General features: G+C 42.3%; 1 pseudogene; it reads right to left on the reverse strand.

The window, feature by feature from the left end:
- Positions 1-5,824, reverse strand: part of LOC147460374 (polyphenol oxidase, chloroplastic-like) — a 31,623-nt pseudogene extending 25,799 nt beyond the window's left edge.
- Between the last annotated feature and the right edge of the window lie 680 nt (positions 5,825-6,504).

A 6,504-nucleotide genomic window follows, 5' to 3' on the forward strand; every position in this document is an offset into this window, starting at 1 on the left:
CTTCCGTAAATCCTCTGTATGACTGGATGAAAACTCTCTATCTCCTGATCGGTTGTGTTCAATACTATGCGGTCATCCTTGTGTGTATTTTCAGGCTTTTGTGCACTGGGAGTCTTTTCAGCTACCCGTGAAATGATAGTCTCTTGCTGAATTGGGTTTTCCGTTCCACAATTCATTGTTTCTCTTGGTGGTTCTAATAAGGCTTGTGCAGTCTCGATCATTCTCTGGCACATTTCAAGTCTCTGCTTTTCCAATTCCGCGTTTGGGTATGTCATCCACCTCTGTTCTTGTGTTTGGTTGTTCTTTAACCTAGCTTCGTAAGCTCTCGTCAGTGCGTCCAATGGTTCGTGTACTTTGTCGACTAGCATTGATCCCCCTGAGCTTAAGCTCGTTGTTTCTTTGATACTCTTTTGTTTCGTTCTTTCCGGGATCATCTCTCGTTTCCCGTTTTGACTCTCAAGTTTTTCTAATCTATCTTTACTTCACTTTAGTTCCTCAGCTAGAATAGCGTCTTTACATTCTTTTCTCAACTTCATGCGTGCTTTTCTAGCTTTCCATGTGTTTCTGTGACTCCGCGGTCCTTGACTAACCACTTCAGTCGCTAACTTTCCATTCTCAGGTTCTCTAGTGGTTTTCTTAGCTTGAGCTCTAGTAACAACTTGCGCTGGTATCAGAGTTTCATTTTCGGACCCACTGCTGGTAGGAATAGTTTCTAGCATATTCAATGTCGTCTTTTGCACTTTGTTTGGATTCTTTGAACAATCCTCAATGAAGTGAGTAACCCCGCACTCAGTGCAATAAGCGTTAATTCTAATGATTTCCGTATGTGGACAAACATTCATCAGATGGTCACCTCCACACTTGTAACAGGGTCCTAGTGCTAGTCTTGGTCCCACTTGATTCTTCCTTTGTGGATAGGATGGTCTTTGTCCTGTTAACCCTCCATGAGCTATGAACATCAATGTTCTTGCGTCCAAATTGTATCTCTCTTCATCAGAAGCACTTGTAACTGTTGGTGTTCCAACATTCCCAATCATGCCCCATGGTTCTGGTTGTTTGGGTTCTTCTGGTGGGTAATACACAGTTGGAGACATGTGTGCACCAGATTCTTCATAATAGGCTTGAACAGGCACTAAGGCTTGTTCTTCCTGATTCTCTAAGGTTGGTGCATATCTAATGCCCACTGGTCTTGCTCCTGGTAAAGGTGGTTGTTGTCCCAATACCGGTTGCGGTCTTTCTATCCCCATAGGTCCTGGTACATTTCCCGTTGGGTATCGAGGTACTGGATGTACCTGAAGTGGTGCTAATTGAGTAGGATGTGCATACTGACGCTCCCTTACATACCCTTTGTTGTAATAGCACTCCTCTGTTGGGTGGTTTGTCCATTTTTGTTCAATACCACACCATTTCAGTGGTTTTGGCAATGGTTTTTGGTATGGTGCCATCCTTTTTAGAGCATCTTCTATCATTTGCTCTACATTTGGCATGGTTGTTGTTTGAACATTGTTTTTAGTGGTAGTCTCGCTCGCTACGGAGGAAGAGCTAGTGGATGCAAAATCTGTATCCGCTGACACCTCTCCATAAACCGTACAGTTATCCACTAAGTACAATGCTTCTCTCGTTACTTGCTCGAAACTTGTACAAGCTTTCAAGTGCAAGTCCTTCTTGAGAGTGTCGTTTCTCAATCCTTCAATAAAGAGAACAGATAGTCTGTCATCTTATGGTCGTTCACGTACTGGACATCTCTCAATGTATTTTTTGAAGCGAAGTGAAGCTTCCTTCACTTTTTCGTGTTCTCTCTGTTTAAAAGCATATATTTGTGAGACCGTATTGTGCTTAATCCCTCGTTTTGAGAATTCCTCAGCAAACTCTCTTAGCAAATGGTCAATGTCATGGAATCCCCCTCTGTTCAGTGGTTGAAACCATGTCAATGCCGTACCTTCTAGAGTAAGACCAAATCCCTCGTATTGTGTATGGAAATCTGTTATCTGCTCAGCTCTTAAGACTTGCTTAAATAGTGACATATGTGCATACGGATCTCCTGAACCACCATACTTCTTTGGCATACACTTGGCTACTTGAGATGGTCTCATACGTCTATGGTCTGCTACCAATCTCATTGCTCCTGTGTCCAGGCTAAAGCTTTCTCTAGCATCATGGACTCCATGGGTTACCCTTGTTGGTTCCCCTGCCCTGAGTCTACTACTAGGAGGTAAATGTGATGGTTCCGCTTCGAACCTTGGACCTGGAGTGGTATAAGTGGGGATTGGAACTGCACTACCTCGATTCGTATCCATTGACTCTCTGGAATGTAATGATCCCATTGGTCCGGGCTTCGAGTACTGAGGTTGACTGAAAGAGTCAGCAGCCTGAATTCTTTGTCCTCCTGTTGTCATTGGGTTTTGCACTCCATTTGTTGGTGCTGGTCTTTGTGAGCTAGAAGTAACATAATACTGATGTAGTGGTCCCCCAAAGTTTGTATATCCTTCTAATTCTTTCTTGCCCATTGTTGAGTATTGCCTCCCATACTTGTCGTAAGCGGCAATTTTCACTTCCGATCCCTCTGTGTAGGTAAAGACATAAAGTCTTTTTTGGTCTGTCAACTCTTCAGTGTAGGGTTCTTCACATCTATAATAGAGATCTTGCTCCCCATTATTATATTTGTATAGCCCCACATAGATGTTATCAGTGTTGATCCTTGTAGTTTCATTCTCTCTTCTTAACCTTGCATCAGGGAAGTTCATTATTGGTTCTTTCTCCTCAAGTTCTTCATCTACTTTGGCTTTGGTGCCCATCAATCCCCACTTGTCCACAATGTTAGGGTTTAGGACTACCAAATACATGGTACCCTCGTCATCTAGATATCTATCTCCGCTATAGCTCACAGGCACTAAGTCCTTGAACTCACTAGGTCTATCTTCTATCTTTACACAATAGCGGCCCATTCCATCTTTGTAGATCTTGGCACCTTGCTCATTGTCGTACTGGTATTTTATGAACAATAGCTTCATTGTGGCGGAAGGGTTTGATGGTCCTGCAGCCATATTTTCTCTGTTGTTCAGGTTCAAGTGTTCCAAGTGTTCGGTGAAAATCTCGTAAGATCTCTCCGAAGAAGTATCAGAAACACTTCCTTCAAAGATCGGCTCTAATGGTTGCACCCAACTTTGATTTACACTTCCCTCGGTTGATATGACACTTGCTTATTCCCCTTGTTTTGGTTGGTTATTCTGGAGATTCCTGCCCGATCTCAAATTCATCAATTCCCTTAAAGGACTTTAACTTTTCCGTCTCGGCAATTTGTTTTCCCAAGTTTTTGTGGTCAGAATTGATCCAAACTGATTGATACTTGGTCAATTGTTTAATCTTGTCAGTTGGACAACTTCTGTTTCATCAAGTGAGAATTTTGTTACAGTTATGCTGAAAAAGACATTATACGCGTATGATGTCTTTTTTCACAGATTTGGAATATTTTGGTTATGCTCACTCTCAGTAGCCCCCTTATGCTCTGTCCCCTCACAAAATTCAGTTTGAACTCTGTTTGAGCAAGTTATGGCTAATTTAGGCTTTTCTTGGCAATTTTCCGCTTTTGACTTGTTTTGGGTCAATTGTGATCCAAATGGGATGAAACTTGAAATATAACCTCTAGACAGCTATTACAATGGATCTGTGTTGACAAAGTATCAAAATATGTCCAAAATTAGGTCAAAGACATCATACGCGTATGATGTCTTTTTCATCAATTTGGGTCAAGACTTGATATTTTTGCTTTCTACAGTGTTTGTAACAATCTTGTCAGGTCAGATATCAAAAATAAGCAGTGGATGTGCTAAAAGACATTATACGCGTATGATGTCTTTTGTCCCAGATTTTGACTATTCTTGGTTTTAAGCCTTCTCCAATGTTTATAATTGAGTTTCAAGTGTTTTTGTCAGGTTTGAATGTAAAAACAAGATCTGAATCCAAAATTTCCTATTCTTTGCGTTTCTTGGACTCCAACTTGTCTTTTTGGGTTTCTTTGAGTGTTAATACTCTTGTTTTAAGTTGAAATTAGGGTATAACCCCCCTTTTTGAACACTCTGGTAAAGTCAAAATTTCTGTTTTGGTCTCTGTTTGGTCATTTAGACATCATACGCGTATGATGTCTAAAGTTGCAGATTTCCAGTTTTTTGGCACAGAATCCTTCCTAAAGCTTTCTCAAGTGCTCAGCAACTCCCAGATACACAGAAAATTTCTCTGACTTTTGTTTATTGCAAGTTTCACGACTAACTCGACGGTTTAGTGATCTAACATGCAATCAACCATATCAAGCAAATACTCCAATGATTACTAGCTCTAGATCACGATCAAATGAAGTTCTACCTAAGCTATTTCTAATCATAAAATGGGTTTGTTAATTGTGATTTTAAAGAGATCCACTGCCACTCACGGACTAGCAAATTCTTCTTCTATCAACAACTACTCAACACCAACAAAACAACAAACAAATCTAAGCTAAACTAAAAATACTGTCAACACGGAAGACCCAGGAATACCCCACTTCCTAGTATCTCTTGAGATCTTCGGCGTCCACCACTCCTAGATCTTTTCTAACTAAAGTATACAAAGTAGTTTATACGACTCACCTCGTAGGATTAGTCTAAGGTCACCTACCTAGGGCTCTCATCCCCGGCAGCGGCGCCAAATGTTAAGGCGGTTACGCCGCTAGCGAAAGCTAAATAGCGAGAATTCAACCAACAATATAATTTGTCAGACGAGGACGGAGCTTGACCCGCAGGCGCATGGAAACAACTAGGTGGGTGTCAAATCACCTACTCGACCTTCTAATGACAATCACTACTAAGGAAATCAAATCTAAGTTCTAAAATACCCAAGTGACTGAAATCCGTACTACGAACGAATGCTATACGAAACAAGATCTAGAATCATTGAATCGATCTCAAACTCAAGGGGAAGTCTATACACTAGGTAAGAAAAACACCCTAAAGACTTGAACTGCAAACTCAACCTATAACCACTCCGTGCGGTAAACGCGTATGAAGACAGGACGAAATATACAGGTGACCGAAACTTGACCCCGATGGTACTAATGTGTAGCTCTACTCGTTGTGGTTCTATAGATATGCTGCACGCTCAATTCCGACACACGAGTTGGAAGAAAACTCACAACGAAGCTTGTAGGAACTTACCACACATAGAAGCCGATAGCGCGCACTCTTGGTATCTGTGCGTAGCTCTCGCCGTTGCTAACACAATGGCGGTGTCGCTTCTCCAATGGCGGCTCCGTAGCTCGCATAGCAAGTAGATAAGACTCTCTCTCTCTCTCTCTCTCTCTCTCTCTCTCTCTCTCTCTCTCTCTCTCTCTCTCTCTCTCTCTCTCTCTCTCTCTCTCTCTCTCTCAGACACAGTTACGGCGCTCAAAAACTCACTTTGATTAATAATTTGCCCCTTAGGTTACAAAAACTTTGGCTTATATACCTCAGCCTTGGAGGTGAGAACATCTCTAACTAATTACATCAGCAAGTGAAATTACTTCGGGATTACAAGCTGGAAACTCAATTGAGTCCCGTTACTTAATGAATGGCTCAAATCAAAATTAATGTCGGAAAGACATTTATTACAATCAATGGTTACAAAATGATGAGTGTGAGCAAAAATGTGGGCGTGATCCTCTGCTGGCTCAACATAGGAACAACCAAGAAAAGTGCATGTGCAGGGACACATTCTCGCCTGCTCCGGCTTGCATGTAGACACTGTTGCAGAAGGCGCAATGGATGTCCGCCTGCACCTTGAGGCTCCGCGGGTTGCTGTCGGGCAGGGCCCTCATGAGCTGGTATGCCTTGTTGTATTTGGCGATGTAGTCCTCCTTGGCCGTGTGGGAAGGCCGTCGCGCATGCTTGTGGATGGGCGGGTACTTGTTGAAGGAGAAGTCCAAAATGCGCGACGCCGACGGTAGCGGGAGGCAATACCTGAATCGGAGGGTGAGCGGCGGGGCGTCCCCAACCGACTCATCCACCGCCAGGGATGGTCCATTTGCACGCCCTTGTGGTCACACTTTTTTTGGCACTTGGTAGGCTTTTCTACCCCCCAGGATACTTAAGAAACATAAATTAACTAAAAGCAATTGGTTTTGCATCATTACTTTAGAGAAACCACTTCTTTTCACTCAGATGTGTTTTATACTTTCCCCAAAATTAAGCTAAGTTGAAAGAAGTATCATGTGCATCCAACTTCCGTTGTGTTGTTACTTCAAGCAAAAAAGACACAGCTTATTGAAACATATCACCAATTACAATAGTTTTTAAGATTGACAGATCACATTTACAAGTTAGAGAGACAATTTGGAATATTTTTTTAATACTTCCAAAAAGGTGAGTTTACATAATTTTCTTGACCATTTCCTGGCACCCATCTTGCGCATAAGGAAAGTGATGGCGGGAAAAAGAGCAGTGCAATCGGGTGGCCTCTGTACTCGTGCACACTCCACAAACCACGCCTCATGCAAAC

This window comes from Adiantum capillus-veneris, chromosome 4, assembly GCF_014529385.1.
Source record: "Adiantum capillus-veneris isolate H3 chromosome 4, ASM1452938v2, whole genome shotgun sequence".
Classification (NCBI taxonomy): Eukaryota; Viridiplantae; Streptophyta; class Polypodiopsida; order Polypodiales; family Pteridaceae; genus Adiantum; species Adiantum capillus-veneris.